The sequence below is a fragment of the Fringilla coelebs genome, assembly GCF_963513975.1.
Source record: "Fringilla coelebs genome assembly, contig: SCAFFOLD_32, whole genome shotgun sequence".
In the NCBI taxonomy this organism is placed as follows: Eukaryota; Metazoa; Chordata; class Aves; order Passeriformes; family Fringillidae; genus Fringilla; species Fringilla coelebs.
In genome coordinates, this window is record NW_028167319.1 from 2,782,183 (window position 1) to 2,803,656 (window position 21,474).

A 21,474-nucleotide genomic window follows, 5' to 3' on the forward strand; every position below is an offset into this window, starting at 1 on the left:
GCAATCTCAAACCAGCTCAAGTTGGCACTGCTGCAACTTTGCGTCAGGGAGGCATCCTTCGAGAGGCCGAATTCTAGGAGGCACCCGGCAATTTAAGGCCTCAGGCCCCTGAACCATTTTACAGGCCTTTTCCCTTGTAAACAAAACTCACAAGCCACTGTTCTGGGTGTCAGTTTTCAGAACCCACCACGCACTCTGAAACCAGAACAAGTTGGCACTGGTGCCACCCTACAACTGGGAGGCATCCTTCGGAGGCCGAATTCCAGGAGGCACCCGTCAATTTAAGGCCTCAGGACCCTGAACCACTGTACAGGCTTATTCCCTGGGAAACAAAACTCACAAGCCACTGGTCTGGGTGTCAGTTTTCAGGACCCACTAGGCACTCTCAAACCAGCCCAAGTTGGCACTGCTGCCTCCTTGCGTCTGGGAGGCATCCTGCGAGAGGCCGAAATCCAGGAGGCACCTTGAAATTTAAGGCTTTAGGACCGTGAACCATTCTACAGGCTTTTTCCCTGGGAAACAAAACTCAGAAGCCACTGGTCTGGGTGTCAGTTTTCCGGACACATTTAGCACTCTCAAACCAGAACAAGTTTGCACTGGTGCCACATTGCGTCTAGGAGGCATCCTGCGAGAGTCCGAATTTCAGGATGCACCTGGCCATTTAAGGCCTCAGAACCCTGAACCATTGTACAGGCCTTTTCCCTGGGAAACAAAACTCAGAAGCCACTGTTCTGGGTGTCAGTTTTCAGAACCCACTAGGCACTCTCAAACCAGAAAATTTTTGCACTAGTGCCACCTTGCGTCTGGGAGGCATCCTGCGAGAGGCCGAATTCCTGGGGGCACTCGTCCATTTGAAATTTCAGGCCCCTGAACCAGTGTACAGGCCTTTTCCCTAGGAAACAAAACTCACAAGCCACTGTACTGGGTGTCAGTTTCCAGGAGCCACTTGGCACTCTCAAACCAGATCAAGTTGGCACTGGTGCCACATTGCGTCTGGGAGGCATCCTGCGAGAGGCCGAATTCCAGGAGGCACCTGGCCATTTAAGGCCTCAGGCCCCTGAACCACTGTACAGGATTTTCCCTGGGAAACAAAACTCACAAGCGACTGTTCTGGGTGTCAGTTTTCAGGACCCACTAGTCACTCTCAAACCAGGAAATGTTTGCACTGGTGACACATTGCGTCTGGGAGGCATCCTGTGAGAGGCCGTAGCCCTGGAGGCATTTTGCCATTTTAGGCCTTAGGCCGCCTAACCACTGTACAGGATTTTTCCCTGGGAAACAAAACTCAGAACCCACTGTTCTGGGTGTCAATTTTCAGGACCCACTAGGCACTCTCAAACCAGACCAAGCTGGCACTACTGCCACGTTGCCTTTGGGCGGCATCCTGCGAGAGGCCGACTTCCTGGAGGCACACGGCAATTTAAGGCCTCAGGTCCCTGAACCACTGTACAGGCCTTTTCCCTGGGAAACAAAACTCAGAAGCCACTGTTCTGGGTGTCAGTTTTCAGGACCCACTAGGCAATCTCAAACCAGCCCAAGTTGGCACTGGTGCCACCCTACATCTGGGGGGCATCCTTCGGAGGCCGAATTCCAGGAGGCACCCGGCAATTTAAGGCCTCAGGCCCCTGAACCAGTGTACAGGCCTTTTTCCTGGGAAACAAAACTCAGAAGCCACTGTTCTGGGTGTCAGTTTTCAGGACCCACTAGGCACTCTCAAACCAGCCCAAGTTTGCACTGCTACCTCCTTGTGTCTGGGAGGCATCCTGCGAGAGGCCGAATTCCAGTAGGCACCTTGAAATTTAAGGCTTTAGGACCGTGAAACATTCTACAGGCTTTTTCCCTGGGAAAGAAAACTCAGAAGCCACTGTTCTTGGTGTCAGATTTCCGTACACATTTGGCACTCTCAAACCAGAACAAGTTTGCAGTGGTGCCACATTGCGTCTGGGAGGCATCCTGCGAGAGTCTGAATTCCAGGATGCACCTGGCCATTTAAGGCCTCAGAACCCTGAACCATTGTAAAGGCTTTTTCCCTGGGAAACAAAACTCAGAAGCCACTGTTCTGGGTGTCAGTTTTCACGACCCACTTGGCACTCTCAAAACAGAGCAAGTTGGCACTGCTGCCACTTTGCGTCTGGGAGGCATCCTTCGAGAGCCCGATTTCCAGGAGACACCCGGCAATTTAAGGCCTCAGGCCCCTGAACCATTCTACAGGCTTTTTTTCTTGTAAACAAAACTCAAAAGCCACTGTTCTGGGTGTCAGGTTTCAGAACCCACTAGGCACTCTCAAACCAGAAAATGTTTGCACTGGTGCCACCTTGCGTCTGGGAGGCATCCTGCGAGAGGCCGAATTCCAGGGGGCACCTGGCCATTTAAGGCTTCAGGACCCTGAAACACTCTACAGGCTTTTTCCCTGGGAAACAAAACTCAGAAGCCACTGTTCTGGGTGTCAGTTTTCAGGACCCACTAGGCACTCTCAAACCAGAAAAAGTTTGCACTAGTGCCAGCTTGCGTCTGGGAGAAATCCTGCGAGAGGCCGAATTCCAGGAGGCACCTGGCCATTTAAGGCCTCAGGCCCCTGAACCACTGTACAGGTTTTTTGCCTGGGAAACAAAACTCAGAAGCCACTGTTCTGGGTGTCAGTTTTCACGACCCACTTGGCACTCTCAAACCAGCTAAAGTTGGCACTGCTGCCACTTTGCGTCTGGGAGGCATCCTACGAGAGTCCGAATTCCAGGATGCACCTGGCCATTTAAGGCCTCAGAACCCTGAACCATTGTAAAGGCTTTTTCCCTGGGAAACAAAACTCAGAAGCCACTGTTCTGGGTGTCAGTTTTCACGACCCACTTGGCACTCTCAAAACAGAGCAAGTTGGCACTGCTGCCACTTTGCGTCTGGGAGGCATCCTTCGAGAGGCCGATTTCCAGGAGACACCCGGCAATTTAAGGCCTCAGGCCCCTGAACCATTCTACAGGCTTTTTTTCTTGTAAACAAAACTCAAAAGCCACTGTTCTGGGTGTCAGGTTTCAGAACCCACTAGGCACTCTCAAACCAGAAAATGTTTGCACTGGTGCCACCTTGCGTCTGGGAGGCATCCTGCGAGAGGCCGAAGTCCCGGGGGCACTCGACCATGTGAAATTTCAGGCCCCTGAACCAGGGTACAGGCCTTTTCCCTGGGAAACAAAACTCACAAGCCACTGTTCTGAGTGTCAGTTTTCAGGACCCACTAGGCACTCTCAAACCAGACCAAGTTGGCACTGGTGCCACCTTGCGTCTGGGAGGCATCCTGCGAGAGGCCGACTTCCAGGAGGCACCTGGCCATTTAAGGCCTCAGGACCCTGAAACACTGTACAGGCTTTTTCCTTGGGAAACAAAACTCAAAAGCCACTGTTCTGGGTGTCAGTTTTCAGGACCCACTAGGCACTCTCAAACCAGAAAAATTGTGCACTGGTGCCACCTTGCGTCTGGGAGAAATCCTGCGAGAGGCCGAATTCCAGGAGGCACCTGGCCATTTAAGGCCTCAGGGCCCTGAACCACTGTACAGGCTTTTTCCCTGGGACACAAAATTCAGAATCCACTGTTCTTGGTATCAGTTGGAAGGACACACTTGACACTCTCTAAGAAGACTAAGTGGGGACTGGCGCCGCTTACCGTATGGGAAAAGTCCTACAAGAGGCAGATTTCCAGGAGGCACCTAGCCATTTAAGGCCTTAGGCTCCTGAACCATTGTACAGGCCTTGTCCCTTGGAAACAAAACTCAGAAGCCACTGTTCTTGGTGTCACATTGCAGGACTCACTAGGCACTCTCAAACCAGGCTAAGTGAGCACCGCTTCCGCTAAGCATCTGGGAAATATCCTGCAAGAGGCGGATATTTAGGGAGCACCCGGCAATTTAAGGCTGCAGGACCCTGAACCATTGTAAAGGCTTCTTGCCTGGGAAAAAAAATTACAAGCAGCTGTTCTGGGTGTCAGTTTTCAGAACGCACTTGGCACTCTCAAACCAGACCCAGTTGGCACAGGTGCCAGCTTGCGTCTGGGAGGCATCCTGCGAGAGGCCGAATTCCAGTAGGCACCCTGAAATTTAACGCCTCAAAACCCTGAACCACTGTACCGGATTTTCCCTGGGAAACAAAACTCACAAGCCACTGGTCTGGGTGTCAGTTTTCAGGAACCACTAGGCACTCTCAAACCAGAAAATGTTTGCACTGGTGCCACATTGCGTCTGTGAGGCATCCTGCGAGAGGCCGACTTCCAGGAGGATCCTGGCCATTTTGGGCCTCAGGACCCTGAACCATTCTACAGGCCTTTTCCCTTGTAAACAAAACTCAGAAGCCACTGTTCTGGGTGTCAGTTTTCACGACCCACTAGGCACTCTCAAACCAGGCCAAGTTTGGCACTACTGTCACCATGCGTCTGGGCGGCATCCTGCGAGAGGCCGACTTCCAGGAGGCAGCTGGCCATTTAAGGCCTAAGGACCCTGAAACACTGTACCAGCCTTTTCCCTGGGAAACAAAACTCAGAAGCCACTGTTCGGGCTGTCAGTTTTCAGAACGCACTAGGCACTCTCAAACCAGAAAAAGTTTGCACTGGTGCCACCTTGCGTCTGGGAGGCATCCTGCGAGAGGCCGAATTCCAGGAGGCAGCTGGCCATTTAAGGCCTCAGGGCCCTGAACCACTGGACAGGCTTTTTCCCTGGGACACAAAATTCAGAATCCACTGTTCTTGGTATCAGTTGGAAGGACACACTTGACACTCTCAAAGAAGACTAAGTGGGGACTGGCGCCGCTTACCAAATGGGAAAAGTCCTACAAGAGGCAGATCTCCAGGAGGCATCTGGCCATTTAAGGCCTTAGGCTCTTGAACCATTGTACACGCCTTGTCCCTTGGAAACAAAACTCAGAAGCCACTGTTCTTGGTGCCAATTTGCAGGACTCACTAGGCACTCTCAAACCGGACTAAGTGAGCACCGCTGCCGCTAAGCATCTGGGACACATCCTGCAAGAGGCGGATCTTTAGGAAGCACCCGGTAATTTAAGGCTGCAGGACCCTGAACCATTGTACAGGCTTCTTGCCTGGGAAAAAAAATTACAAGCCACTGTTCTGGGTGTCAGTTTTCAGGACCCACTACGCACTCTCAAACCAGACCAAGTAGGCACTGGTGCCAGCTTGAGTCTGGGAGGCATCCTGCGAGAGGCCGAATTCCAGTAGGCACTTTGAAATTTAACGCCTCAAAACCCTGAAACACTGTACAGGCCTTTGCCCTGGGAAAAAAAACTCACAAGCCACTGTTGTTGATTTCAGTTTCCAGGACCCACCTGGCACTCTCAAACTAGACCAAGTTGGCACTGGTGCTATCTTGGGTCTGGGAGGAATCCTGCGAGCGTCCGAATTCCAGGATGCACCTGGCCATTTAAGGCCTCAGAAGCCTGAACCATTGTACAGGCTTTTTCCCTGGGAAACAAAACTCAGAAGCCACTGTTCTGGGTGTCTGTTTTAAGGACCCACTAGGCACTCTCAAACCAGAAAATGTTTGCACTGGTGACACCTTGCGTCTGGGAGGCATCCTGCGAGAGGCCGAATTCCAGGAGGCATTTTGCCATTTTAGGCCTCAGGCCCCTGAACCACTGTACAGGCTTTTTCCCTGGGAAACAAAACTCAGAAGCCACTGTTCTGGGTGTCAGTTTTCAAGAGCCACTAGGCACTCTCAAACCAGACCAAGTTGGCACTACTGCCAGCTTGCGTCTGGGCGGCATCCTGCGAGAGGCCGAATTCCAGGAGGCACCTGGCCATTTAAGGCCTCAGGACCCTGAAACACTGTACAGGCTTTTTCCCTGGGAAACAAAACTCAGAAGCCACTGTTCTGGGTGTCAGTTTTCAGGACCCACTAGGCAATCTCAAACCAGCCCAAGTTGGCACTGGTGCCACATTGCGTCTGGGAGAAATCCTGCGAGAGGCCGAATTCCAGGAGGCACCCGGCAATTTAAGGCCTCAGGCCCCTGAACCATTCTACAGGCCTTTTCCCTTGTAAACAAAACTCAAAAGCCACTGTTCTGGGTGTCAGTTTTCAGAACCCACTAGGCACTCTCAAACCAGAAAATGTTTGCACTGGTGACACCTTGCGTCTGGGAAGCATCCTGCGAGAGGCCGAATTCTTGGGGGCACTCGTCCATTTAAAATTTCAGGCCCCTGAACCAGTGTACAGGCCTTTTCCCTGGGAAACAAAACTCACAAGACACTGTTCTGGGTGTCAGTTTTCAGGAGCCACTTGGCACTCTCAAACCAGACCAAATTGGCACTGGTGCCACCTCGCGTCTTGGAGGCATCCTGCGAGAGGACGACTTCCAGGAGGCACCTGACCATTTAAGGCCTCGAGACCCTGAAACAATGTACAGGCTTTTTCCCTGGGAGACAAAACGCAGAAACCACTGTTGTTGATTTCAGTTTTCAGGACCGACCTGGCACTCTCAAACCAGAAAAAGTTTGCACTGGTGCCACCATGCGTCTGGGAGAAATCCTGCGAGAGGCCGAATTCCAGTAGGCACCCGGCCATTTAAGGCCTCAGGCCCCTGAACCATTCTACAGGCCTTTTCCCTTTTAAACAAAACTCACAAGCCACTGTTCAGGGTGTCAGTTTTCAGAACCCACTAGGCACTCTCAAACCAGAAAATGTTTGCACTGGTGACACATTGCGTCTGGGAGGCATCCTGCGAGAGGCCGAATTCCAGGAGGCATTTTGCCATTTTAGGCCTTACCCCTGAACCACTGTACAGGCTTTTTCCCTGGGAAACAAAACTCAGAAGCCACTGTTCTGGGTGTCAGTTTTCAGGACCCACTAGGCACTCTCAAACCAGACCAAGTGGGCACTACTGCCACCTTGCGTCTGGGCGGCATCCTGCGAGAGGCCGACTTCTAGGAGGCACCTGGCCATTTAAGGCCGCAGGACCCTGAAACACTATACAGGCTTTTTCCCTGGGAAACAAAACTCAGAAACACTGTTGTTGATTTCAGTTTTCAGGACCTACCTGGCACTCTCAAACTAGAAAAAGTTGGCACTGGTGCTACCTTGGGTCTGGGAGGAATCCTGCGAGAGTCCGAATTCCAGGATGCAGCTGGTCATTTAAGGCCTCAGAACCCTGAACCATTGTACAGGCTTTTTCCCTGGGAAACAAAACTCACAAGCCACTGTTCTGGGTGTCAGTTTTCTGGACCCACTTGGCACTCTGAAACCAGAAAATGTTTGCACTGGTGACACATTGCGTCTGGGAGGCATCCTGCGAGAGGCCGAATTCCAGGAGGCACCTGGCCATTTAAGGCCTCAGGACCCTGAAACACTGTACAGGCTTTTTCCCTGGGAAACAAAACTCACAAGCCACTGTTCTGGGTGTCAGTTTTCAGGACCCACTAGGCACTCTCAAACCAGACCAAGTGGGCACTACTGCCACCTTGCGTCTGGGCGGCATCCTGCGAGAGGCCGACTTCTAGGAGGCACCTGGCCATTTAAGGCCGCAGGACCCTGAAACACTATACAGGCTTTTTCCCTGGGAAACAAAACTCAGAAACACTGTTGTTGATTTCAGTTTTCAGGACCTACCTGGCACTCTCAAACTAGAAAAAGTTGGCACTGGTGCTACCTTGGGTCTGGGAGGAATCCTGCGAGAGTCCGAATTCCAGGATGCAGCTGGTCATTTAAGGCCTCAGAACCCTGAACCATTGTACAGGCTTTTTCCCTGGGAAACAAAACTCACAAGCCACTGTTCTGGGTGTCAGTTTTCTGGACCCACTTGGCACTCTGAAACCAGAAAATGTTTGCACTGGTGACACATTGCGTCTGGGAGGCATCCTGCGAGAGGCCGAATTCCAGGAGGCACCTGGCCATTTAAGGCCTCAGGACCCTGAAACACTGTACAGGCTTTTTCCCTGGGAAACAAAACTCAGAAGCCACTGTTCTGGGTGTCAGTTTTCAGGACCCACTTGGAAATCGCAAACCAGCCCAAGTTGGCACTGGTGCCACCTTGCGTCTGGGAGAAATCCTGCGAGAGGCCGAATTCCAGGAGGCACCTGGCCATTTAAGGCCTCAGGACCCTGAAACACTGTACAGGCTTTTTCCCTGGGAAACAAAACTCACAAGCCACTGTTCTGGGTGTCAGTTTTTAGGACCCACTTGGCAATCTCAAACCAGCTCAAGTTGGCACTGCTGCAACTTTGCGTCAGGGAGGCATCCTTCGAGAGTCCGAATTCTAGGAGGCACCCGGCAATTTAAGGCCTCAGGCCCCTGAACCATTTTACAGGCCTTTTCCCTTGTAAACAAAACTCACAAGCCACTGTTCTGGGTGTCAGTTTTCAGAACCCACCACGCACTCTGAAACCAGAACAAGTTGGCACTGGTGCCACCCTACAACTGGGAGGCATCCTTCGGAGGCCGAATTCCAGGAGGCACCCGTCAATTTAAGGCCTCAGGACCCTGAACCACTGTACAGGCTTATTCCCTGGGAAACAAAACTCACAAGCCACTGGTCTGGGTGTCAGTTTTCAGGACCCACTAGGCACTCTCAAACCAGCCCAAGTTGGCACTGCTGCCTCCTTGCGTCTGGGAGGCATCCTGCGAGAGGCCGAAATCCAGGAGGCACCTTGAAATTTAAGGCTTTAGGACCGTGAACCATTCTACAGGCTTTTTCCCTGGGAAACAAAACTCAGAAGCCACTGGTCTGGGTGTCAGTTTTCCGGACACATTTGGCACTCTCAAACCAGAACAAGTTTGCACTGGTGCCACATTGCGTCTAGGAGGCATCCTGCGAGAGTCCGAATTTCAGGATGCACCTGGCCATTTAAGGCCTCAGAACCCTGAACCATTGTACAGGCCTTTTCCCTGGGAAACAAAACTCAGAAGCCACTGTTCTGGGTGTCAGTTTTCAGAACCCACTAGGCACTCTCAAACCAGAAAATTTTTGCACTAGTGCCACCTTGCGTCTGGGAGGCATCCTGCGAGAGGCCGAATTCCTGGGGGCACTCGTCCATTTGAAATTTCAGGCCCCTGAACCAGTGTACAGGCCTTTTCCCTAGGAAACAAAACTCACAAGCCACTGTACTGGGTGTCAGTTTCCAGGAGCCACTTGGCACTCTCAAACCAGATCAAGTTGGCACTGGTGCCACATTGCGTCTGGGAGGCATCCTGCGAGAGGCCGAATTCCAGGAGGCACCTGGCCATTTAAGGCCTCAGGCCCCTGAACCACTGTACAGGATTTTCCCTGGGAAACAAAACTCACAAGCGACTGTTCTGGGTGTCAGTTTTCAGGACCCACTAGTCACTCTCAAACCAGGAAATGTTTGCACTGGTGACACATTGCGTCTGGGAGGCATCCTGTGAGAGGCCGTAGCCCTGGAGGCATTTTGCCATTTTAGGCCTTAGGCCGCCTAACCACTGTACAGGATTTTTCCCTGGGAAACAAAACTCAGAACCCACTGTTCTGGGTGTCAATTTTCAGGACCCACTAGGCACTCTCAAACCAGACCAAGCTGGCACTACTGCCACGTTGCCTTTGGGCGGCATCCTGCGAGAGGCCGACTTCCTGGAGGCACACGGCAATTTAAGGCCTCAGGTCCCTGAACCACTGTACAGGCCTTTTCCCTGGGAAACAAAACTCAGAAGCCACTGTTCTGGGTGTCAGTTTTCAGGACCCACTAGGCAATCTCAAACCAGCCCAAGTTGGCACTGGTGCCACCCTACATCTGGGGGGCATCCTTCGGAGGCCGAATTCCAGGAGGCACCCGGCAATTTAAGGCCTCAGGCCCCTGAACCAGTGTACAGGCCTTTTTCCTGGGAAACAAAACTCACAAGCCACTGTTCTGGGTGTCAGTTTTCAGGACCCACTAGGCACTCTCAAACCAGCCCAAGTTTGCACTGCTACCTCCTTGTGTCTGGGAGGCATCCTGCGAGAGGCCGAATTCCAGTAGGCACCTTGAAATTTAAGGCTTTAGGACCGTGAAACATTCTACAGGCTTTTTCCCTGGGAAAGAAAACTCAGAAGCCACTGTTCTTGGTGTCAGATTTCCGTACACATTTGGCACTCTCAAACCAGAACAAGTTTGCAGTGGTGCCACATTGCGTCTGGGAGGCATCCTGCGAGAGTCCGAATTCCAGGATGCACCTGGCCATTTAAGGCCTCAGAACCCTGAACCATTGTAAAGGCTTTTTCCCTGGGAAACAAAACTCAGAAGCCACTGTTCTGGGTGTCAGTTTTCACGACCCACTTGGCACTCTCAAAACAGAGCAAGTTGGCACTGCTGCCACTTTGCGTCTGGGAGGCATCCTTCGAGAGCCCGATTTCCAGGAGACACCCGGCAATTTAAGGCCTCAGGCCCCTGAACCATTCTACAGGCTTTTTTTCTTGTAAACAAAACTCAAAAGCCACTGTTCTGGGTGTCAGGTTTCAGAACCCACTAGGCACTCTCAAACCAGAAAATGTTTGCACTGGTGCCACCTTGCGTCTGGGAGGCATCCTGCGAGAGGCCGAATTCCAGGGGGCACCTGGCCATTTAAGGCTTCAGGACCCTGAAACACTCTACAGGCTTTTTCCCTGGGAAACAAAACTCAGAAGCCACTGTTCTGGGTGTCAGTTTTCAGGACCCACTAGGCACTCTCAAACCAGAAAAAGTTTGCACTAGTGCCAGCTTGCGTCTGGGAGAAATCCTGCGAGAGGCCGAATTCCAGGAGGCACCTGGCCATTTAAGGCCTCAGGCCCCTGAACCACTGTACAGGTTTTTTGCCTGGGAAACAAAACTCAGAAGCCACTGTTCTGGGTGTCAGTTTTTAGGACCCACTTGGCACTCTCAAACCAGCTAAAGTTGGCACTGCTGCCACTTTGCGTCTGGGAGGCATCCTGCGAGAGTCCGAATTCCAGGATGCACCTGGCCATTTAAGGCCTCAGAACCCTGAACCATTGTAAAGGCTTTTTCCCTGGGAAACAAAACTCAGAAGCCACTGTTCTGGGTGTCAGTTTTCACGACCCACTTGGCACTCTCAAAACAGAGCAAGTTGGCACTGCTGCCACTTTGCGTCTGGGAGGCATCCTTCGAGAGGCCGATTTCCAGGAGACACCCGGCAATTTAAGGCCTCAGGCCCCTGAACCATTCTACAGGCTTTTTTTCTTGTAAACAAAACTCAAAAGCCACTGTTCTGGGTGTCAGGTTTCAGAACCCACTAGGCACTCTCAAACCAGAAAATGTTTGCACTGGTGCCACCTTGCGTCTGGGAGGCATCCTGCGAGAGGCCGAAGTCCCGGGGGCACTCGACCATGTGAAATTTCAGGCCCCTGAACCAGGGTACAGGCCTTTTCCCTGGGAAACAAAACTCACAAGCCACTGTTCTGAGTGTCAGTTTTCAGGACCCACTAGGCACTCTCAAACCAGACCAAGTTGGCACTGGTGCCACCTTGCGTCTGGGAGGCATCCTGCGAGAGGCCGACTTCCAGGAGGCACCTGGCCATTTAAGGCCTCAGGACCCTGAAACACTGTACAGGCTTTTTCCTTGGGAAACAAAACTCAAAAGCCACTGTTCTGGGTGTCAGTTTTCAGGACCCACTAGGCACTCTCAAACCAGAAAAATTGTGCACTGGTGCCACCTTGCGTCTGGGAGAAATCCTGCGAGAGGCCGAATTCCAGGAGGCACCTGGCCATTTAAGGCCTCAGGGCCCTGAACCACTGTACAGGCTTTTTCCCTGGGACACAAAATTCAGAATCCACTGTTCTTGGTATCAGTTGGAAGGACACACTTGACACTCTCTAAGAAGACTAAGTGGGGACTGGCGCCGCTTACCGTATGGGAAAAGTCCTACAAGAGGCAGATTTCCAGGAGGCACCTAGCCATTTAAGGCCTTAGGCTCCTGAACCATTGTACAGGCCTTGTCCCTTGGAAACAAAACTCAGAAGCCACTGTTCTTGGTGTCACATTGCAGGACTCACTAGGCACTCTCAAACCAGGCTAAGTGAGCACCGCTTCCGCTAAGCATCTGGGAAATATCCTGCAAGAGGCGGATATTTAGGGAGCACCCGGCAATTTAAGGCTGCAGGACCCTGAACCATTGTAAAGGCTTCTTGCCTGGGAAAAAAAATTACAAGCAGCTGTTCTGGGTGTCAGTTTTCAGAACGCACTTGGCACTCTCAAACCAGACCCAGTTGGCACAGGTGCCAGCTTGCGTCTGGGAGGCATCCTGCGAGAGGCCGAATTCCAGTAGGCACCCTGAAATTTAACGCCTCAAAACCCTGAACCAATGTACCGGATTTTCCCTGGGAAACAAAACTCACAAGCCACTGGTCTGGGTGTCAGTTTTCAGGAACCACTAGGCACTCTCAAACCAGAAAATGTTTGCACTGGTGCCACATTGCGTCTGTGAGGCATCCTGCGAGAGGCCGACTTCCAGGAGGCTCCTGGCCATTTTGGGCCTCAGGACCCTGAACCATTCTACAGGCCTTTTCCCTTGTAAACAAAACTCAGAAGCCACTGTTCTGGGTGTCAGTTTTCACGACCCACTAGGCACTCTCAAACCAGGCCAAGTTTGGCACTACTGTCACCATGCGTCTGGGCGGCATCCTGCGAGAGGCCGACTTCCAGGAGGCAGCTGGCAATTTAAGGCCTAAGGACCCTGAAACACTGTACCAGCCTTTTCCCTGGGAAACAAAACTCAGAAGCCACTGTTCGGGCTGTCAGTTTTCAGAACGCACTAGGCACTCTCAAACCAGAAAAAGTTTGCACTGGTGCCACCTTGCGTCTGGGAGGCATCCTGCGAGAGGCCGAATTCCAGGAGGCAGCTGGCCATTTAAGGCCTCAGGGCCCTGAACCACTGGACAGGCTTTTTCCCTGGGACACAAAATTCAGAATCCACTGTTCTTGGTATCAGTTGGAAGGACACACTTGACACTCTCAAAGAAGACTAAGTGGGGACTGGCGCCGCTTACCGTATGGGACAAGTCCTACAAGAGGCAGATCTCCAGGAGGCACCTGGCCATTTAAGGCCTTAGGCCCCTGAACCATTGTACACGCCTTGTCCCTTGGAAACAAAACTCAGAAGCCACTGTTCTTGGTGCCAATTTGCAGGACTCACTAGGCACTCTCAAACCGGACTAAGTGAGCACCGCTGCCGCTAAGCATCTGGGACACATCCTGCAAGAGGCGGATCTTTAGGAAGCACCCGGTAATTTAAGGCTGCAGGACCCTGAACCATTGTACAGGCTTCTTGCCTGGGAAAAAAAATTACAAGCCACTGTTCTGGGTGTCAGTTTTCAGGACCCACTACGCACTCTCAAACCAGACCAAGTAGGCACTGGTGCCAGCTTGAGTCTGGGAGGCATCCTGCGAGAGGCTGAATTCCAGTAGGCACTTTGAAATTTAACGCCTCAAAACCCTGAAACACTGTACAGGCCTTTGCCCTGGGAAAAAAAACTCACAAGCCACTGTTGTTGATTTCAGTTTGCAGGACCCACCTGACACTCTCAAACTAGACCAAGTTGGCACTGGTGCTATCTTGGGTCTGGGAGGAATCCTGCGAGCGTCCGAATTCCAGGATGCACCTGGCCATTTAAGGCCTCAGAAGCCTGAACCATTGTACAGGCTTTTTCCCTGGGAAACAAAACTCAGAAGCCACTGTTCTGGGTGTCTGTTTTAAGGACCCACTAGGCACTCTCAAACCAGAAAATGTTTGCACTGGTGACACCTTGCGTCTGGGAGGCATCCTGCGAGAGGCCGAATTCCAGGAGGCATTTTGCCATTTTAGGCCTCAGGCCCCTGAACCACTGTACAGGCTTTTTCCCTGGGAAACAAAACTCAGAAGCCACTGTTCTGGGTGTCAGTTTTCAAGAGCCACTAGGCACTCTCAAACCAGACCAAGTTGGCACTACTGCCAGCTTGCGTCTGGGCGGCATCCTGCGAGAGGCCGAATTCCAGGAGGCACCTGGCCATTTAAGGCCTCAGGACCCTGAAACACTGTACAGGCTTTTTCCCTGGGAAACAAAACTCAGAAACACTGTTGTTGATTTCAGTTTTCAGGACCTACCTGGCACTCTCAAACTAGAAAAAGTTGGCACTGGTGCCACCTTGGGTCTGGGAGGAATCCTGCGAGAGTCCGAATTCCAGGATGCAGCTGGTCATTTAAGGCCTCAGAACCCTGAACCATTGTACAGGCTTTTTCCCTGGGAAACAAAACTCACAAGCCACTGTTCTGGGTGTCAGTTTTCTGGACCCACTTGGCACTCTGAAACCAGAAAATGTTTGCACTGGTGACACATTGCGTCTGGGAGGCATCCTGCGAGAGGCCGACTTCCAGGAGGCACCTGGCCATTTAAGGCCTCAGGACCCTGAAACACTGTACAGGCTTTTTCCCTGGGAAACAAAACTCAGAAGCCACTGTTCTGGGTGTCAGTTTTCAGGACCCACTTGGAAATCGCAAACCAGCCCAAGTTGGCACTGGTGCCACCTTGCGTCTGGGAGAAATCCTGCGAGAGGCCGAATTCCAGGAGGCACCTGGCCATTTAAGGCCTCAGGACCCTGAAACACTGTACAGGCTTTTTCCCTGGGAAACAAAACTCACAAGCCACTGTTCTGGGTGTCAGCTTTTAGGACCCACTTGGCACTCTCAAACCAGCTCAAGTTGGCACTGCTGCAACTTTGCGTCAGGGAGGCATCCTTCGAGAGGCCGAATTCTAGGAGGCACCCGGCAATTTAAGGCCTCAGGCCCCTGAACCATTTTACAGGCCTTTTCCCTTGTAAACAAAACTCACAAGCCACTGTTCTGGGTGTCAGTTTTCAGAACCCACCACGCACTCTCAAACCAGAACAAGTTGGCACTGGTGCCACCCTACAACTGGGAGGCATCCTTCGGAGGCCAAATTCCAGGAGGCACCCGTCAATTTAAGGCCTCAGGACCCTGAACCACTGTACAGGCTTATTCCCTGGGAAACAAAACTCACAAGCCACTGGTCTGGGTGTCAGTTTTCAGGACCCACTAGGCACTCTCAAACCAGCCCAAGTTGGCACTGCTGCCTCCTTGCGTCTGGGAGGCATCCTGCGAGAGGCCGAAATCCAGGAGGCACCTTGAAATTTAAGGCTTTAGGACCGTGAACCATTCTACAGGCTTTTTCCCTGGGAAACAAAACTCAGAAGCCACTGGTCTGGGTGTCAGTTTTCTGGACACATTTGGCACTCTCAAACCAGAACAAGTTTGCACTGGTGCCACATTGCGTCTAGGAGGCATCCTGCGAGAGTCCGAATTTCAGGATGCACCTGGCCATTTAAGGCCTCAGAACCCTGAACCATTGTACAGGCCTTTTCCCTGGGAAACAAAACTCAGAAGCCACTGTTCTGGGTGTCAGTTTTCAGAACCCACTAGGCACTCTCAAACCAGAAAATTTTTGCACTAGTGCCACCTTGCGTCTGGGAGGCATCCTGCGAGAGGCCGAATTCCTGGGGGCACTCGTCCATTTGAAATTTCAGGCCCCTGAACCAGTGTACAGGCCTTTTCCCTAGGAAACAAAACTCACAAGCCACTGTACTGGGTGTCAGTTTCCAGGAGCCACTTGGCACTCCCAAACCAGATCAAGTTGGCACTGGTGCCACCTTGCGTCTGGGAGGCATCCTGCGAGAGGCCGAATTCCAGGAGGCACCTGGCCATTTAAGGCCTCAGGCCCCTGAACCACTGTACAGGATTTTCCCTGGGAAACAAAACTCACAAGCTACTGTTCTGGGTGTCAGTTTTCAGGACCCACTAGTCACTCTCAAACCAGGAAATGTTTGCACTGGTGACACATTGCGTCTGGGAGGCATCCTGTGAGAGGCCGAAGCCCTGGAGGCATTTTCCCATTTTAGGCCTTAGGCCGCCTAACCACTGTACAGGATTTTTCCCTGGGAAACAAAACTCAGAAGCCACTGTTCTGGGTGTCAATTTTCAGGACCCACTAGGCACTCTCAAACCAGACCAAGCTGGCACTACTGCCACGTTGCCTTTGGGCGGCATCCTGCGAGAGGCCGACTTCCTGGAGGCACACGGCAATTTAAGGCCTCAGGTCCCTGAACCACTGTACAGGCCTTTTCCCTGGGAAACAAAACTCAGAAGCCACTGTTCTGGGTGTCAGTTTTCAGGACCCACTAGGCAATCTCAAACCAGCCCAAGTTGGCACTGGTGCCACCCTACATCTGGGGGGCATCCTTCGGAGGCCGAATTCCAGGAGGCACCCGGCAATTTAAGGCCTCAGGCCCCTGAACCAGTGTACAGGCCTTTTTCCTGGGAAACAAAACTCAGAAGCCACTGTTCTGGGTGTCAGTTTTCAGGACCCACTAGGCACTCTCAAACCAGCCCAAGTTTGCACTGCTACCTCCTTGTGTCTGGGAGGCATCCTGCGAGAGGCCGAATTCCAGTAGGCACCTTGAAATTTAAGGCTTTAGGACCGTGAAACATTCTACAGGCTTTTTCCCTGGGAAAGAAAACTCAGAAGCCACTGTTCTTGGTGTCAGATTTCCGTACACATTTGGCACTCTCAAACCAGAACAAGTTTGCAGTGGTGCCACATTGCGTCTGGGAGGCATCCTGCGAGAGTCCGAATTCCAGGATGCACCTGGCCATTTAAGGCCTCAGAACCCTGAACCATTGTAAAGGCTTTTTCCCTGGGAAACAAAACTCAGAAGCCACTGTTCTGGGTGTCAGTTTTCACGACCCACTTGGCACTCTCAAAACAGAGCAAGTTGGCACTGCTGCCACTTTGCGTCTGGGAGGCATCCTTCGAGAGGCCGATTTCCAGGAGACACCCGGCAATTTAAGGCCTCAGGCCCCTGAACCATTCTACAGGCTTTTTTTCTTGTAAACAAAACTCAAAAGCCACTGTTCTGGGTGTCAGGTTTCAGAACCCACTAGGCACTCTCAAACCAGAAAATGTTTGCACTGGTGCCACCTTGCGTCTGTGAGGCATCCTGCGAGAGGCCGAAGTCCCGGGGGCACTCGACCATGTGAAATTTCAGGCCCCTGAACCAGGGTACAGGCCTTTTCCCTGGGAAACAAAACTCACAAGCCACTGTTCTGAGTGTCAGTTTTCAGGACCCACTAGGCACTCTCAAACCAGACCAAGTTGGCACTGGTGCCACCTTGCGTCTGGGAGGCATCCTGCGAGAGGCCGACATCCAGGAGGCACCTGGCCATTTAAGGCCTCAGGACCCTGAAACACTGTACAGGCTTTTTCCGTGGGAAACAAAACTCAAAAGCCACTGTTCTGGGTGTCAGTTTTCAGGACCCACTAGGCACTCTCAAACCAGAAAAAGTTTGCACTGGTGCCACCTTGCGTCTGGGAGAAATCCTGCGAGAGGCCGAATTCCAGGAGGCACCTGGCCATTTAAGGCCTCAGGGCCCTGAACCACTGCACAGGCTTTTTGCCTGCGAAACAAAACTCAGAAGCCACTGTTCTGGGTTTCAGTTTTTAGGACCCACTTGGCACTCTCAAACCAGCTCAAGTTGGCACTGCTGCCACTTTGCGTCTGGGAGGCATCGTTCGAGAGGCCGAATTCCAGGAGGCACCCGGCATTTTAAGGCCTCAGGCCCCTGAACCATTCTACAGGCCTTTTCCCTTGTAAACAAAACTCACAAGCCACTGTTCTGCGTGTGAGTTTTCACAACCCACTAGGCACTCTCAAACCAGAAAAAGTTTGCACTGGTGCCACCTGGAGTCTGGGAGGCATCCTGCGAGAGGCCGAATTCCAGGAGGTACTCGGCCATTTAAAGTTTCAGGACCCTGAACCATTGTACAAACTTTTACCCTGGGCAACAAAACTCACAAACCACTTTTCTGGATGTCAGTTTTCAGGACCCACTCGGCACTCTAAAACTAGACCAAGTTTGCACTGGTGCCACATTGCGTCTTGGAGGCATCCTGCGAGAGTCCGAATTCCAGGAGGCACCTGGCCATTTTGGGCCTCATGGCCCTGAACCACTCTATAGGGTATTTCCCTGGGAAACAAAACTCAGAAGCCACTGTTCTAGGTGTCAGTGTGCAGGACCCACCTGGCAATCTCAAACCAGAACAAGTTGGCACTGGTGCCACCCTACATCTGGGAGGCATCCTTCGGAGGCCAGTTCCAGGAGGCACCCAGCAATTTAAGGCCTCAGGTCCCTGAACCAGTGTACAGGCCTTTTCCCTGGGAAACAAAACTCACAAGCCACTGTTCTGGGTTTCAGTTTTCAGGACCCACTAGGCAATCTCAAACCAGCCCAAGGTGGCACTGGTGCCACCTCGCGTCTGGGAGAAATCCTGCGAGAGGCTGAATTCCAGGAGGCACCTGGCCATTTAAGGCCTCAGGCCCCTGAACCACTGTACAGGCTTTTTGCCTGGGAAACAAAACTCAGAAGCCACTGTTCTGGGTGTCAGTTTTTAGGACCCACTTGGCACTCTCAAACCAGCTCAAGTTGGCACAGCTGCCACTTTGCGTCTGGGAGGCATCCTGCGAGAGGCCGAATTCTAGGAGGCACCCGGCAATTTAAGGCCTGAGGCCCCTGAAACACTGTACAGGCCTTTTCCCTTGTAAACATAACTCAGAAGCCCCTGTTCTGGGTGTCAGTTTTCAGGACCAACTAGGCACTCTCAAACCAGACCAAGTTGGCACTACTGCCACCTTGCGTCTGGGCGGCATCCTGCGAAAGGCCGAATTCCAGGAGGCACCTGGCCATTTAAGGCCTCAGGCCCCTGAACCACTGTACAGGCTTATACCCTGGGAAACAAAACTCAGAAGCCACTGTTCTGGGTGTCAGTTTTCAGGACCCATTTGGCACTATCAAACCAGACCAAGTTGGCACTGCTGCCATCTTGCATCTTGGAGGCATCCTGCGAGAGGCCGAATTCCAGGAGGCACCTGGCCATTTAAGGCCTCAGGGCCCTGAACCACTGTACAGGCTTTTTCCCTGGGACACAAAATTCAGAATCCACTGTTCTTGGTATCAGTTGGAAGGACACACTTGACACTCTCTAAGAAGACTAAGTGGGGACTGGCGCCGCTTACCGTATGGGAAAAGTCCTACAAGAGGCAGATTTCCAGGAGGCACCTAGCCATTTAAGGCCTTAGGCCCCTGAACCATTGTACACGCCTTGTCCCTTGGAAACAAAACTCAGAAGACACTGTTCTTGGTTTCACTTTGCAGGACTCACTAGGCACTCTTAAACCAGACTAAGTGAGCACCGCTGCCGCTAAGCATCTGGGAAACATACTGCAAGAGGCGGATCTTTAGGAAGCACTCGGCAATTTAAGGCTGCAGGACCCTGAACCATTGTACAGGCTTCTTGCCTGGGAAAAAAAATTACAAGCCACTGTTCTGGGTGTCAGTTTTCAGGACCCACTTGGCACTCTCAAACCAGACCCAGTTGGCACTGGTGCCAGCTTGCGTCTGGGAGGCATCCTGCGAGAGGCCGAATTCCAGTAGGCGCCCTGAAATTTAACGCCTCAAAACCCTGAAACACTGTACAGGCCTTTTCCCTGGGAAACAAAACTCAGAAGCCACTGTTGTTGATATCAGTTTGCAGAACCCACCTGGCACTCTCAAACCAGACCAAGTTGGCACTGGTGCTACCTTGGGTCTGGGAGGAATTCTGCGAGAGGCGGAATTCCAGGATTCACCTGGCCATTTAAGGCCTCAGAACCCTGAACCATTGTACAGGCTTTTTCCCTGGGAAACAAAACTCAGAAGCCACTGTTCTGGGTGTCAGTTTTCAGGACCCACTAGGCACTCTCAAACCAGAAAATGTTTGCACTGGTGACACATTGCGTCTGGGAGGCATCCTGCGAGAGGCCGAATTCCAGGAGGCATTTTGCCATTTTAGGCCTCAGGACCCTGAACCACTGTACAGGCCTTTTCCCCGGGAAACAAAACTCAGAAGCCACTGTTCTGGGTGTCATTGTGCAGGACCCACTTGGCAATCTCAAACCAGAACAAGTGGGCACTGGTGCCACCTTGCGTCTGGGAGAAATCCTGCGAGAGGCCAACTTCCAGGTGGCACCTGGCCATTTAAGGCCTCAAGACCCTGAACCACTGTACAGGCCTTTTCCCTGGGAAACAAAACTCACAAGCCACTGTTCTGGGTGTCAGTTTTAGGACCCACTTGGCACTCTCAAACCAGACCAAGTTGGCACTGGTGACACATTGCGTCTGGGAGGCATCCTGCGAGAGGCCGAATTCTAGGAGGCACCTGGCCATTTAAGGCCTCAGGACCCTGAACCACTGTACAGGCTTTTTCCCTGGGACACAAAATTCAGAATTCACTGTTCTTGGTATCAGTTCGCAGGACACACTTGACACTCTCAAACAAGACTAAGTGGGGACTGGTGCCGCTTACCGTATGGGAAAAGTCCTAAAAGAGGCAGATCTCCAGGAGGCACCTGGCCATTTAAGGCCTTAGGCCCCTGAACCATTGTACAGGCCTTGTCCCTTGGAAACAAAACTCAGAAGCCACTGTTCTGGGTGTCAGTTTTCAGGACCCACTAGGCACTCTCAAACCAGACCAAGTTGGCACTACTGCCACCTTGCGTCTGGGCGGCATCCTGTGAAAGGCCGACTTCCAGGAGGCACCTGGCCATTTAAGGCCTCAGGACCCTGAAACACTCTACAGGCCTTTTCCCTGGGAAACAAAACTCACAAGCCACTGTTCTGGGTGTCAGTTTTCAGAACCCACTACGCACTCTCAAACCAGAAAAAGTTTGCACTGGTGCCACCTTGTGTCTGGGAGAAATCGTGCAAGAGGCCGAATTCCAGGAGGCACCTGGCCATTTAAGGCCTCAGGCCCCTGAACCATTGTACAGGCTTATTCCCTGGGAAACAAAACTCAGAAGCCACTGTTCTGGGTGTCAGTTTTCAGGACCCACTTGGCACTCTCAAACCAGACCCAGTTGGCACTGGTGCCAGCCTGCGTCTGTGAGGCATCCTGCGAGAGGCCGAATTCCAGTAGGCACCCTGAAATTTAACGCCTCAAAACCCTGAACCATTGTACAGGCTTATTCGCTGGGAAAAAAAACTCAGAAGCCACTGTTGTTGATGTCAGTTTTCAGGACCCATTTGGCACTCTCAAACTAGACCAAGTGGGCACTGCTGCCACATTGCGTCTTGGAGGCATCCTGCGAGAGGCCGAATACCTGGATGCACCTGGCCATTTAAAGGCTAACAATCCTGAACAATTGTACAGGCTTTTTGCCTGGGAAACAAAACTCACAAGCCACTGTTCAGGGTGTCAGTTTTCAGGACCCACTTGGCACTCTCAAACCAGAAAGTGTTGGCACTGGTGCCACCCTACGTCTGGGAGGCATCCTTCGGAGGCCGAATTCCAGGAGGCCCCCGGCAATTTAAAGTTTCAGGGCCCTGAACCAGTGTAGAGGCCTTTTCCCTGGGAAACAAAACTCACAAGCCACTGGTCTGGGTGTCAGTTTTCAGGACCCACTACGCACTCTCAAACCAGAAAATGTTTGCA